Raw genomic sequence first — 14,964 nt, 5'->3', positions numbered from 1 at the left:
CTTTGTCCAACTCTTCATGGAGGGGCCGCGTCACCTTTTTGTGCTTCGAGGATGTGCCTGAAGCAAGTGCCATTCTCACGCTGTCCTTATTGCCTAGAATCGTTGACAGCGAACTTGCAGGAATTCCGAAGTCTTCAGCAATTGCCGCTTTCTTCCTTCCGCTTTCTGCTTGGGCGATTATTTGAGCTTTTTGCTCAAGGGAAAGAGTTTTGCGTTTTTTCACTTGCGTTGCCATCGTGTCCTGCGGATGAAAACTCGTCGTTGTCGAAGAGAAAGGCAGCGAGTGAACAACGCGACCACGACACAAAGCCAAAATGGCGGAACTGCAATCACGTGATTTCATGCTTAATGTGGCTTTGGATTTGACTTGGACTTCTCGCCAATAAAACTAGTTTCGGTTTCGATTTTGAACGCGAAAATTTCGTTGAAGCGGAAACGCTCTGCAAAAATGGTTCGTTGTGCAGAGAAATTTAGGCCATTAATTCTTATAGGATACTCGCGGGGAATAAAAAATTATTCGTTGTCGCGGAAATTTGGTTGTGGCGGTATTCGTTGTGGCGGGATTCAACTGTAGCTATTAACACATAAAGCATATTCGTTCTTTTATTAATGATAAAGTGGCCTTCAACAATAGTACAAAGCCTGAACATTTAGGAAGGTGCTGTGCCAGGCAGCTATTTTACAGAAACCTGAACCATTTCACCTGTAGTAATGCGCATCCCGGCGGTGTGGGCTGGGCACTTATTTTTTGGTCCACTAGCTCCAACATGCGAAAACTGCATCATGTGCATTCCCATTTTCCGAGTTTTGAGCTCTGTAGTGCAGGCTAACAAATTGTCGATGACTTATTTTCGTCTGATTGTTGCACAGCGCGTGTAAATAAATTACCACTGCACCTAATAAACACTGACATGCACGTGCAACATCGCCGATCATAAACGGTCACACTGATGTCCGTCCGGACATCGGCGCACTCATCACAGCACTCTTCGTAGTCTCACACAGCACTCTAGTAGGACGTAATCCGTACATCACAGCATCTCACGGTAAGCACAAACCACACCACCAACAAACACGAATGACGCGATGCTTGGGCTAGAGACACGCCGGCGGCACCCAGTTTTTTTAGCGACTACGTAGAACTTGCAGCACCAAACCTCAATGCGAGCAGAAAGCGATGCGTTACGTGACGCATCTCATCACAGATAGAAGTGAGGAAACTTTGAAGAATCAAAACTACATAACGACCGTCGTAGACGTTAATCCACATGATAACGAGGACCAAATGAGCGGACGTGCGGGCCGCGGGCTGGCTGTCAACACCGCGATTACATGCGCTTGCGCTGGTCGTGCTTGCGACCCTGCCGCGGTCCAACTCACGTAAACCTATCATCATGCCATCAAGTAGTATATCACCCATTCTAGGCACTATTCTTTCCACTGTACTATTCTTTGTAATTTCACATTTCTCGCATGCAGTAGTACATACTTCCTGCACCTCGCACGTACACCTCATACCAACTTCGATTTGGCTACATATGGCTACCGTGTTGTTGCTACAACCAACGTTTTTAGATCCTACAACCACATCTGGGGATCTCGGATCCGTCCGGCTTTCCCGACGGATCCCAAGGCCCATATCGGAGAAAAATGCGTTGGGTCCGTCGGAAGAACCCTACCGATCGGGTCCGTCCGCCGTACCTCTGAAAAATATTTCCCGGATCCGTCCGTCGTATCCCGAAGAAAAACGCACCGGGTCCGTCGGACGTACCTTTAAGACCATTGATTGGGTCCGTCGGACGTACCTTTAGCCACAGCCGTAAATTAAAGGGGCGATGACAGGATATCGTTCGATGTATGGCCGTTTTATACTTCTGTGAATGATATACAGATCTGTGATTCTACCCGCAAAGTTTTAGTGCCTTGAGCGCGGCGTATATTACAAAAAAAGCGCGATAGTAATGGAAATCGGAAAGCTCCTCCCACCGAGAGCGACCGCCATTTTGGAATGCTCGTATGACGTTACAGAGTATACGCGGCGGAACGTCATCTGCAATGCAGGCTGCGGTCTAGACACCCTAGCTGCGGTATCAAAGGACAGGTCTCTTTTCTATTTTGGACGATTGACACAGTGGTCGTCCCTCACGCAGAGCAGAAATGCTTGATGAAAATGTTACCGCACGAAAGCGATATGTAGCGATGTTAACTTCAGCATAAAGCACGGTCACAGTTAGTGGGCTGCGCGGGTTCCTTAGCTTAATTATCGACGCACTGATCTGGCAACGACACCAGCAGGGACAACGGTCGCCTATCGTTGTAGTGCGAAGCTCTGCATCCCCGCGACGGTGATGAAACTGGATGAAACTAATCAGCTGACGGTCGTCCGATCCGTTTTGGACGGATCGGAGGCCGAGCGAGAACTTGACACCCGATGAGCGAACGGCCTGAACAGCTGGCGCTTTCTGTAGCTTAATTTACCGTGTTAGAAAAATGAAAACAAGAAGCTACACTTTATATGTTCCCCCTTGTCATCAGCAATTCCCTTGGCCAGAAATATTAGTCGTTGTCGCGAACTGCCGTTCAGCGACGAGTAGGCCTAGCGCCAGTACGCACGGTGCTCGGGGGTTTTGAGTTTCGGTGATTACAGCGCATATTCACGAGCTTTAGCGGTTGCATGCAGCCATCGAGTGTAGTTCTGGCAGTAGCGACTCCAAATAGACTATTGCTTACATCAAGCGAGTGCAGATTGAGCGCGGGAAGCGTTGATATGTGACCCTGTCTAGCGAGCGCATCCGACAGCTGCCGGTGTCGCTTGTGTGTACCCAGCGTAGGCCGGGTACGTAGCATTCACGGCGCGCGCTTCTCGCAGCGCAGTTATAGCTGGTGGAGAAATAAAGGTGCCACTGTTGCGAAAATACGTGGATAGCTTGGTATTGCTAGCTGAGCTTGCATTTTATGCCGTGCGAACGAGCAGCCAGTGCAAAAGCTAGATACAAACAAACAAGCAGAGACAGGAGGCTCTTGTTCGATGCGAGCATGCAGTGAAGCGCAGTCGCATTGCGTTGGGTTTTGCGATGACGGGACTGAAGCGGCGGCGAAGACATTGCTTTCGTGCGCTGGCAGCGACCAGACTGTGCAATATGCACCAACTATAGCCCACCAGTTTACTCTCCTAAACCATTGAATTCTTGAAGCTAATTATATTGATTGTGTACAGAAAAGGCATTTGGTCGGCAGTATTTTTCAATGTCAAACTTGTTTGGATTACTTGCCTGATTCGATGAGAAGAAGCCGGATATATTCCTATCGTATACGGCGGTGGCGAAATACGAACGCCACTACCCCTTGGTAGGCTCCCTACCCTGTGGTGCGGCGTAGCGCCTTCTTGTGCTGATTTCAATAACCTTCCGGAAAACAAAGTTTACCTCTCCGTTCCTAAACTTTGTTTTCCGGGAGGTTATTGAAATCAGCATCAGATAGCAGATACCGGGGCTGGCAAACATCTTTTCCTTTCTTTGTATATAAATAAATCACCACTAACACCACCACCTTTCCGTTCCTGAGATAGAGTTGCTGCAAACAATCTAAGATGGCGCCACCAGCACCATTGCTGTGCAGCGATTCGTCTTGCTTCGCCGCCGCTGCATACGATAGAAACATCTGGCTTCAATTCTGATCGAATGAGGCAAGTATTCCAAACAAATTTGGTATTAAAGGGCAACTCCGGCGATTTTGTGATGCTCACAGATATCAACGAAATTTGCATCAGACGTTCCTCTCGACGTCAAGATTGCGTGTTCCAAAAAAGTACATTTGAAGACGCTTTAGTTTTCCCGCAACGTAATTTTAAAGATAGCGCTCCGGGACCCGCGAAGCCAGACAGAAAGTTTTGTACGGCCAGCACTGTGCTTGATGACGACAGTCGTGCAGGGATGCCGAACAGGCGACAGCGACAATGTATAGCGGCCCTACTGGGCGCAGCTTGTACGGTGTGGCGTCGTCTGTAGGATCCCACGGGGTGCTACGTACCATAGAGAAAGGACTAATTGTGCTACTGGCACGGGGCAAGGCGGCGACGCCACTCAGAAACAGCCTGGGACTACGCAGGCACGACCGAGAGCTTGCTTGAGAACAGTATAAATAGTGAAATTACAATATCTTGTAGTTTCAACTCGCATTTTAAGTTGGCTGCGCTAGTTATTCTACGAAAAACAATACAGTAATTTTACCTTCGATTTCCCGAGGTAGAAGAGCTTCTCGAAATATTTCATCTCAGCTGCGATTCGGCTCCCCTCTGCATCCGAGAACGCATGTGTGCTCAGCAACATTTGAGGCGGGACTGCTACCAACACAGGATGGTTATGTACGCGAGTACTAGGCGATGGTTGAAATCAGATTTTTAATCCAGTTTAACCCGCCCCATTTTTAATTGATGATCGAAAGCGGGATTAAGGTGATAAAAATATGGCCTCCCGAATTTTATTTACAACACGAAATATTCCTTTTTAGGAAAATATAAAAGCGCGAACTGTTTTCGTCTGCTAGTTTGGGCCGCGGTCAATGCACTCTTTTTTGCGGCCATAAAACCAGTATCGCCTTTTGCTGTTATGGCTTAAGAAGTTCAAGACAAAATTGGATCTCATGTTTTACTTACACCTTCGTAATTTGTAACAGTGATGTATTTATACTGCGGTAATAATTTTCAATAAGCGCTTTTGGTAAACACCGAAAAATGGGCTGTTGTTGCGATCCAGTCTGAAGCAAGGCGCCGTCTGCTGCGACCCGGTTGCAGCAGCGAAATGCTTCCTACAACCGGGTTGCAGGAGCAAAATGCTTGCTGCAACCCATGACGTCTTATCCGGTGTAAGAAAAACGTCACATCCGGCTATTGTTTTGTGGGTTTTGTGTTGCTTTTAGTAGCAAAATGGCTGGTCGTCGTCGTCCATGGTGGGAGCCGTGAGAGCTGGGTGCTCTCGTGTTGTACGGTACGTAAGCAATTTTTTCTATTCTTTAGATACTTCAGTATGCATGTATTGAGTCATTGCCCGCTGTCTGGAGTTCTACATTTAGTTTTCAACTTCCGTGCGTCCGAATGTTCTGTTGACGACCATTGAGCCTGCTTGGCCGGCAGTGGGCCCGAACGGCCCAAAGGTGTATTATAGAAAGTTTCAATCGAAAGCTCAACGTAGTTCGACACCAAGGAACATACGGTTAAATACCGTTTATTAGGCCAACCGCACGAAAGTCTCAGTCATGTAAAACACGCCTGACTACCAGTCTTGCGTGCGCCTGAAAACGGCGGGAAACTTGGGTAAGCTTTCCTCAGCGGTCTGGATGAATAATTAATGATTGTAACGTCTTTGAGCTGATGGAGGGACTTAAGGAGATACTAGGACATGACAAAACAACGCGTAGAAGCAGGAAAGGTGAGGATCACACAGGCCTGTGTGGGAAGCTTTTGTTTCGGTGCACCACGACGTACTAACCATTTGTGCGACGTGACCCTTTGTGTGACCCTCATTGCTGTGACGCGGTGTAGAATAATGATTTAATACCTCATTTTATGACTGCGCACTGTCAAGTGTATGCAGGGCCACTTTCCAATTGCGGTGAGGTAAGCGATTTCGCCTTGTGTTTAAAATGCATCAACATGTACTTGTCTTAATTTCTTTTGTGTGTGTAAACATCGCTTATAAGCTGACGTCTAATATTTGGTACGCAGGGATCATCCTGATATGTGTTTTGGAGTCTAGCATGGGCTTGCTGGTTGCTGAGGCTGAACAAATGGGAGGGACTATGAAAGGCGGAGGCAGCCTATGCTCCAACGCCACAACGTGAGCCCTGTACTTAATTTCAAAACAATTGTTGTGCCACCGGGACTGGTCATTTGTTTTAACTTTTACATGGGGAACATGGCACAGGTCACCAGTTTGCATAGAGTGCATGAATGAATCAAGCAAGCAAGCATTCCTGCAGCTGCAGTGTCCAGCTTGTAGTTTGCAGCCTTTTTTTCTCAGTTGCAATCAATGCGTTGCAAACAGTGTGCAATGTAACAGTTGATTCAGACTAAGAAAACCAGACTAGCTCCAAAAACAAACAAATGTTTGCACGAGATGGAAGATCAAACCACGCTTTATTGTCTTCTCAATTTGCTGTGAAAAACTGGCAAAGCTGCCTTCTTTAACGAATGATATTCCTGCACAGATTGGTTGTGTCGCTTTTTTGTGCGTGTAACAAAGTTGCTGCAATAACTTTATAGCTTTGGAAACCACTGTGAAAGATAAAATGAGGTCTGCAAGATTGGCATCAATGGCTTGCAAGACAAGCAGCACAGAATATACACCCTGCCAATTCTTTAACAGTATCGCTTGAGCGTCGACTGTCCGAGCAGAAGCAAAGTGGAAATCAGGAGAGGGAACAAGCAGGGAGATGTAATCATGCTGCTTCAGCGAGTGTTGTCTGCTTGGCTGTTCTGCTCCATTGGCAGCAACCCCTTGAATCAAGTTTCATATCGGAGTTCTGGGAGCGCTCTGCTATGTGCTTGTGGCTTCAATCTGTGCAAACTTGTAACGTTCCAAATATTACACTTGTCCCTGGTTGTCTCAAGGGTTTCTTTTTTTTTTTTTTTTTTTTTTTTTTTTTTTTTAATGCAATGAAAGTACCGATACAACAATTTTTCAAAAGTATCGATGGCAAGAGTTATGGGGCATGTTGGATTTTTTATCGGAAATGTGTGTACTTTGGAGATATTCGCATGATATGCAGATACTATTGCGGCTAAAAACAAACAATGACAGCTTCTCCGGGCACCGGCATGCCTGCCAGCCAATTGTGGCAGGGTTGCTTCACATTGATCAAAGCAGCGTAGCAAACGAGGTTCACTGCAGCAGCAAGAATTGTGAGCACGCCCTCGCACTCTATTGCTTTGTCATCTCCTGCATCTTCCGGCGCAGCAGTGCAGGGCAGTCGACGGTCACGTGGTACTGTTAAAACATTGTCCAGGTGTACACTGCCTACGGTGGTGTCCATTTCGTAGCAGAGGCAATGCCTGCCTAATGTATATCCTCTTCACTTGACGAGCAAAGAAGCATTCTAGTTTCCCTTGCTGAGAATGGGGAATGCAGCCCAATGTCGAACACTTTCTTTCCGCTCATCAGAGATCATCAGAGATTATCCTTTTATGCCAGGGGCCTTGGCGCACAGCCCGCGGAGCTGCGTGCTGCAGTCCGCCAGCTCAAAATTTTCAGCTGACGTTTTGAAAGCATTGCCACCAGCCCTAATTTCCAACTAAAATAAACTCAGATTTTGTACCAGTTAGTACGCATTCATTTTTGAAAAGGCGTTGACCACTTAATCTGCGTGAACTTTCATTTGACATCACTATGCCTTCAAAAGCAAGGAGCCAGACATCCTGCCTTCTCTTTTATTTCTAAGTGTTCTTTTTGTTTGTTTTTTTTATTTTCTTGTTGAAGATTATAAGTGTGATATTTATTAACAGGTGTACCATTTCAGTACCTCTCTCTGAGCGATCCTGAAGCTGCTTTTGTCCGGCATTGAAGTGGAAACAGCACACATTGCTTTTCTTTTGCAATAATAGGAGCGCTTGGTCTGACAAAACGAAATTTTGCTTATTTTTGTTCATTTTATTGTTATTTACTGTACTTTGTTTCCTGTTGTTTTATTACTTTCTGGCTCCTGGGTCATGAGAGAAAAAGCTTTCTCAATGCAGCCCACGTAGCAATATGAGTTTGAGACCCCCTGCTCTATGCCCATAATGGCGTGGGGATCAATGGGTAATTCATAATTAGTTTGTCTGAAAGGTAATTGTTTAGCAAAAAGCGACTATATGCCACTGGTCGGCCCAGACCCACAACCTCCGCATCATGGTGTTAGAAGTGTGTGAACGGGTCGCTCCGCACCGAACAGTAAGTGGCAATACCGATGCTCTGATTTCCGTAGGCTGCCGAGAGACTGCGTTGACTGTTGGTGGCCGCGGGTTCGCTGGGTGCCGCAAGGATTGCCAGTCAGTTCTCAACTTGCATCGGTGCACATTTTGTTTTTCTCGCTGACGCCCCCGCTCCACGCCTTTCTTCGATCACGGTATATTCTAAGTTGTAATGTAATGTAATGTGGAAAAAAAAGTGCATTGTTCACCACTGCAATACAGGCTACGTATTCTGCAATGAAAAATGTCAGCTTTCTTCGGTGCGAAAAGATGTCAAACGACTTCAGCTATGGTGGCCGGCATACCAAGAAAGGACCGAGCTATACAGCCACTGTTTGTGAGGGGCGCTTGGAGCCCAGGTTTGTGTCCAAAACATGGACGACAGAGTTAAATGGGCATGTGCTGCAAAGCGTTGCGCGTTGGTAGCAAAGGAAGCGGTCCCCACGATATTCTCTGCCTGCCTTGCCTACCTTTCAGGCATCGAAAAGTAGAAAGCGACCCACTGAAAGGCAGCCCCAGGAACCGAAAAAAAATAGAAGATCGTCAAACCTTCTGTAGAAGCGTCAAGTGAAGGTAGCACGCGCTTCACACGACACTGTGTGGGCATGGACAGGCCCAAAAGCTGGGTGTGGCCCAACCCACGGCCCGTCTGGGCCGACACATGAACATTTTTGCTGGACTCTGAGTGGGCTTAATGGTACGGGTCTGAGCCGGATTCGGGCTTGTACACATAGGGCCGATGTCCTTTATAGTCACTTTGTCAGAGTAAAATACACATTCGCAGCGTAGCTGCAGCGAAATGGATAAAATAACCATGGTACGCTCCGAGAAAGAAGTTTAGTCTTCTTGGCTTATTTATTTACTTATTACGGCACCGCGGTGGCTTGGTCATTAAAGCTCTCGAGTACTGAGCTGGGATACCCTAGTCTGATCCTAATTGGGAAACAGCATTTTGGTCGAAGCTGAAAGCATTGCAGGCATATACTTAACGATGGCAGTTTCACTGAAGAATCCCAGGTGGCCGAAGTGATCCAGAAGCCTCTGCTACGGCGTCCTCACACTTTGAGCCGATTTGGGACCATTGCTCCAGAGACATAGCCCTTTTGTTGTTTTTTTGGCGTCATGTACACTTTTTTTTTTTTTTTCTCCACGTGAAAAAATTCAAAACCAAATGTGGGTATGGTTTTCATTTTAATCTGTTGATTGGAATGTCTCATAACTGAAATAGCCGCAAAGGCTTGATAGAGTTTAGAAATCTCCTTGATGATGGAATAAGATAAATCTTGAATGAGCAATTTTTAAATCGAGTCAGAGTCGTAAACAATTAGGCGTGCGCCGGCCACATTGAACGATACGAATGAATATATGAAATTACTCCCCTCGGTTACTAAGGAGCAGCAGTCAAACACCGCTCTTGCATGTTTTAAAGCGTAAAATGCCATGTGCGGGTTACGCTGGTGTGGTGCAGCGTGAAGTTCGCCTAATAAATTAGAGTAGTGCCAGGTGAGGCTGTTTCAGCTATCAGCGAGCACAGACAGTCTGGTCTGCAATAAGGCACTTCTACATATGGTCAGTTTTATACAGTCGTGCCTCGCTAATATGGACACTTTGGTTTCCGACCAAAACTGTCCATAAAGCGAGTCATCCATAATAACGAGTCATGAATAAAATGAAAAGAATTTTATTGAGAAAAAAAGAATTGTAATTAATGACTTCTTTTGTAGATAACGGTGTGCACTTGACACAAAATTTGACAGAACACCGGCAATTTTGAGTGCATTATCCTTATCATTGTTGTCTTCGAAAACTGGTAGTGGAGACTGAAGCGACTCGCGTACAATGACACACGTGATGGTGGGCTTTGTGTTGGTTTAACTTTCGAGCATGAATCGGCGTCCGATTTTCTACTCACCATCACTTTCAAAATGGGCTCGGCATTGAGCAAAGTAGCCGCTAAGTAGCTGCTTGAGATTCTTCTGAGGCGAGGAAACAGTCGAGCTGTCGATACTAGTCCCTCACGGCTTAGATTGACTGAGATGGCTTTTGCTGCTTGTGTTCACAGATTGCTTGCTTCGCGCCGACGTTCAGCTCTGTTCTTTTGCGTTTAATTCCCACCATGCCAAAATCCAGACTCCAGTTGAGGGTTACAGGCTCCTGATACTTTGCACTTTCTTGCTTAGTTAACCTTTCTGCCTTTCCGTTCTTCTGATTCTTTCTTTTTTGCCTTGTACTGTTTCCGTAAGGAAGCGAGAGAGTCAAATTGGCAAGCTGCTATGCGGAGGCTATAGAACATCCCATCTTCTTGGCGCTGTTTCTATGTGTTCGTGTAAGACAAACACTGCAAGCTGAAGTACAGTTTAGAACGACGATTAGCCGACTACGAAGAGCTCAGACCTTGTCAAGGCCGCATCGTTGACTTATAGCGAAGCCGACATGCGGACCCGCCTCAGGTGCAAAATGTGGCAGTTCGGCAGCAACAGGAACGAAAACCAGGAGCCTGAGAGGGAACCGCGCCCAGGACGGGACGCCCGGTCTCGGTTGCATGCTCGTACATCGCCTTTCTTTTGTCGCCCTACTTTGTGAGTGTGTCTTAACTCTCACCGAAAAGAGTTTACGGCTTCATGGAACACATACTGTGCTTTGGGAAAGAAAACTTCAGTTCCCACCACCACTGTATGCACTTTTCTTTCTTCCTGTCATTTCTTTCTTACGCTTTTACCGGCCTCTCTGTTCACGTCCAGCAGAATTTATTGCAACCACATGTTGCTGTTTTCCCGACTGCGGCGGCACTGCCGCTGCACCCAGAAATCTCCTGGTTCTCCCCTTTCAGGGTCTTTCTTACGCCAACCCTCGGTTTGCTGTGCAAGTTCCTCTCCGCTCTTGCGCCCCACGCTCGCTTTTATTCTTTCCAACCCCACAGGACTCGTTCAGGCATCCGGTTGTATCGGCTGTTGCGTAGGTTCGCGGGCGGCGTGCCCTTATTTAACTTGCGTTCGGACTCCTCTGCTTTTTTTTCAAGCACTGTCCATATTACCGAGACAAAAATACATGGGCCCAAGTGGGCCGTGTACATTCTTCCCCTGTCCATTGTCCAGACAGCGAGTTTCCATATTAATGAGGAATAACTACACTGAAAAAGTTTCGTCCCCAGAAAAACTGTTCATAATTCGGGTCGTCCATATTAAAGGGGGAACGACTGTATACCACTGGAGGCTAGGAACTGGAAACCTTATACAAACCACTGGGAAGGGCCAACATTCGAACGCTTGATGAGGTGCAATCTTTTTCAAGGTTGGTGTTCAACACTCGTGACGCCTCAGCCACAGATACAGTCTTGCTGCCGCAGCGGCGCCATCTTCTACATGCAGAATCAGCGAAGAGCATTGCAGCCAGAACACGTGCCGGCCCTGGCGGCGGTGCTGTTGTGAGCTATGATATAACGGCACCGCTCGCACACCACAGGACGGGCACGCCACCTGAGCTTCTTGTCTTTCTTCTACCGCCGTCACCTCCAGTTCAAGATACATTAATTCGAGAAGAATATTGGCTTCCTCTTTCTTTGATGGAGGTGGTACCTACGCTTGACGAATGGCAGTTTTGGCATGGCGTGAAGGCTATATACGCACGCTATTGGCTACTTTGCGTTTCCTCCTAACCTTTCTACGACGGCGCAAGAAGTCGCAGGGCGCTGATGCTCCGGACCAGGATGGGGGGGGGGGTGATGATGAAGTACCAGCACCTCCAACCAAATGTTACGATACGGCAAGCCGATGAAAACAGGAGAACACAGGACAGAGAGATGGTCGATGACAGTGAGATGGCGTTTAATGAAAAATGTTGCCGGGCCTAGCGCGAGCGCTCCTGTCCGCGCCACTGCCCGCTTTTTCTTCTTTGATGTCGTCCGTAACAATATCATTTGACTTTAGAAACGTGCTCTAAAACAATTTGAATGCTTCAAAACTTCCGTTTTATAGCTTCAAAGTGCTCGAGCCTGCTTCCACCTCTCCAAGTTGGTTTGTGGTTCAGGTCATTATTGACAGTTCTGCATGACTGAATTGATGTCTTCAGTTTGGAGTTTTGGGAAGGGTTGCATCCATTGGGAAGAGGGAAAAATGCTGGCTGAAGATAAGGAACGCAGCATTATGAAAATTCCGATTGCTATTGGGCAACCATCTCGTGGATGATGGCACTTGAAAGCGTTTTGACTGGAGGTACCCGCACTGCTTGGGCTAGGCCAGTGCAGCACTTCATCTTACAGGAGCATATGCACCTAATCTTGGTCGCATTTTGCTTGTTAACGACATGCAAGACATTGCTCTGTACAGATCATCACCTGATTTTTATCTTCAACAGCTAAATAATCTATTATTGATTTTTTGTCTTATCTGTTTCAGGGTGTGTATACTCCATTAACACACTGAATGTTGGTAGTGCTGCTACTGCACTTAAAGTCAAGTGTTGGTCTCTGTTTGCAATATTTTTTAGCTGCTATGAGAAGTAAGATGCTCGTGGACAGCCTCCTTAACAACATGAACTGGTGTATTTGTGATGGAGACCGTATATCAAAGACAGCCAGAGGTTTTATGATGCTGGCATTGTAGCAACTGTTGTGGTGCTGCAGTTCGATGAGGGATTTGGCCATCTTGTGGTTGTTGCCTGTTTGCTGTGGCCACCCTCAAAGTAAATAGCTGTGGTCCTGTCACATAGTTTGAGAACTTCTTGTTACTTGTATGGAAACTACTGTTTGGCACAAAATGACTTGTGGCTGCCATCATGTGCGTTATAGACATTTGGGTGGAACAGTTCCTCATTCTTTTTCACGGCCCATAGGAAGGATTTCGCAAGTTTAGAAAATGAAAAGTCCACAGCTGAATTAGTCGCGATTCTGGAATCATGCTGTGTAGTCGACAAACGCTACAATCCGAGAGCAATGCATGTCATCTAATGAACAGTGCAAGCGAAACTTCTTGGATGCAGCAGCAAATGAAAATGTGCACACATGGTTTTCAAGATGTCTCAACGTTTATTTATATGCTTCACAACCTACTAAAGCCTGCACGCTTGCGTTATACCAAAGCACAATCGGCTGTCTGTTCTGATGTCTGTGGCCAGTATTGATAACTTCATATCAGTTCTTTACTACCCATGGTGTCCATTTCTGCTGTGCATGTGCACTGCAGTGATACATTGTCACATGCATGCAGAGAGCACTAGTACTGGCCTTACTTAGGGTAACCTTTTCGCTGTTTTGGCTTTTCTCGTTCTTGAGCTATGCTACAGGGTGCACACTTTTCTTTTTGTCTGGTTCCTTTGACGAGTCATGAATTCAGCATTCGTGCTTCTTTCCTTTTTGAGGGTGTAGTGACCATATGCAAATCCACTATTAGAATATATGAGCTGCTGCATAGTCTGCAGTCCTGTTATCTTTTTATTTAAATTTGGTACGTCTCTGAGTTTCTCTGGGTGTTTTGTTATTGTTCTGAGCTTGCATTCTTTTGTTTTTTCTTCCCATGACAGTCGATCCTGCACGTGACTGATACTAGTCGAGAGATCACAACAGCTGCCCACCTTTCAAAGCATGGCATTCCTTGGCCCAAGTTGACTGCTCTCTGTGCTACTGGCTCAACAGTGTACTCTCAAGTCTGCACTTCACTTATGAGCGTAATGGCAACACACACATGTTGGCCATAGCTTCCCATAGCTTCTGTGTCAAAATAAAGTATTCCTACTTATGTGCCTTTTCATTCATTATTAACGCACATGATTGGAGTAATAAACACTCCAGTGCCAAAACACCATGTTGACACACTCATTTATGTTTAGACTGCCAACCTTCTGCATTACTTCCCTTTTGTAACCTACCTAGAAAGGTAAGTATTTACTGTATGTGTCATAGAACCACATGTATTTGTTATTCCTTTTGAGACTGGAAATAATCCGCAAAACCAGTGAAGTAAGAAAAGTTCACAGATATGTTTCGTAGACAATTTTTAGAGGTAAGCCCAATGAAGATGTTTCGAACTGCAGGCAGGGACTGATGATAAAATGGCAAAGTGGGCGGTGTTTGTTGAATTGCATAAGATTGGTTTAATTCAGTATTTTGCAGATGAGCAGCAACTTTCTTAATTGCAATGCTTGCTTACACCCATACTGTCACCTCATGTAATGCTCAAACATTTGGCAGTGCTAATCACTTTACTAAAATATTAAACTCTTGGCCCTTCAAAGTGAATTGTGTTCAGTAGCGAGGTGACATGCTTGTAGCAATGAGATCAGATCTAACCTTGGATACCCGCTTAATACACTATTGCTGTGCCTCTTATGCTACTGGGATGGTGAAGCAGCATACTAAAAGGGCATAAAAAATAAGCGTGTGCAGTAATTCTTTACATGTAACAATAGTTCAAGCCCTCGCCTAATTTAATTTGACTGCATTAAAAGGCCATATTTACCAAAAAAGGCAATTTGAGCGACAAGGATGAGTGGCAGATAGTATGACCGGATGGACTGGTCTGTGTGATGTGAGGGCCATGGTATGGTCCAGCTGCCTACCCAAGCAGCTCCTTTGACATGAGAAAAACTCATTGCCTTTCAGAATCCCGTCAGATGTGTGAGTTGGGAGTTCATTTACATAATGTGGTAATTAGTAATTTTACAAATTGGTATGTGTGATAAAAGTGCAAACAAAGATTGGTGAGTCAACAAGTAGCCAACTAAATGTACAGGGATGAGGATACAGGAGTCGTAAATGCTGTGGCATGTTTTCCTTAACAGCGGTGCTGAAGTGCCCCCGAAATATTTGTTGCATTTGCTCAATTTATGTGTATTTCAGTTTCTGGTATAACCTTTCCCACACCTTTAGGCACAGTAATTGTAAGTAAAATTGGCAGTTAAAAAAATAGCATTGTCAAGATGACAGCGTTCCAAAAAATGGAGAAATAATAATTAAGGTACGTATAGCAGCAAAAGTTGCTACACTGTACCATCAGCATACACGTGTGATCCCAGCCATTTTTGGA

General features: G+C 45.8%; 1 long non-coding RNA gene across 1 annotated transcript; it reads left to right on the top strand.

The window, feature by feature from the left end:
• Positions 1–4,848: 4,848 nt before the first annotated feature.
• LOC146185186 (uncharacterized) lies at positions 4,849–13,677 on the top strand. The gene is made up of 3 exons (XR_014707970.1): positions 4,849–4,985; positions 5,723–5,834; positions 13,463–13,677. It is a non-coding gene; the product is annotated as an uncharacterized LOC146185186 (long non-coding RNA).
• Positions 13,678–14,964: the final 1,287 nt, after the last annotated feature.

This window comes from Amblyomma maculatum, chromosome 6 (genome assembly GCF_055883805.1).
Source record: "Amblyomma maculatum isolate TAMU_Amacu chromosome 6, ASM5588380v1, whole genome shotgun sequence".
NCBI lineage: Eukaryota > Metazoa > Arthropoda > Arachnida > Ixodida > Ixodidae > Amblyomma > Amblyomma maculatum.
This window is presented reverse-complemented; position numbering and strand designations above follow the sequence as displayed.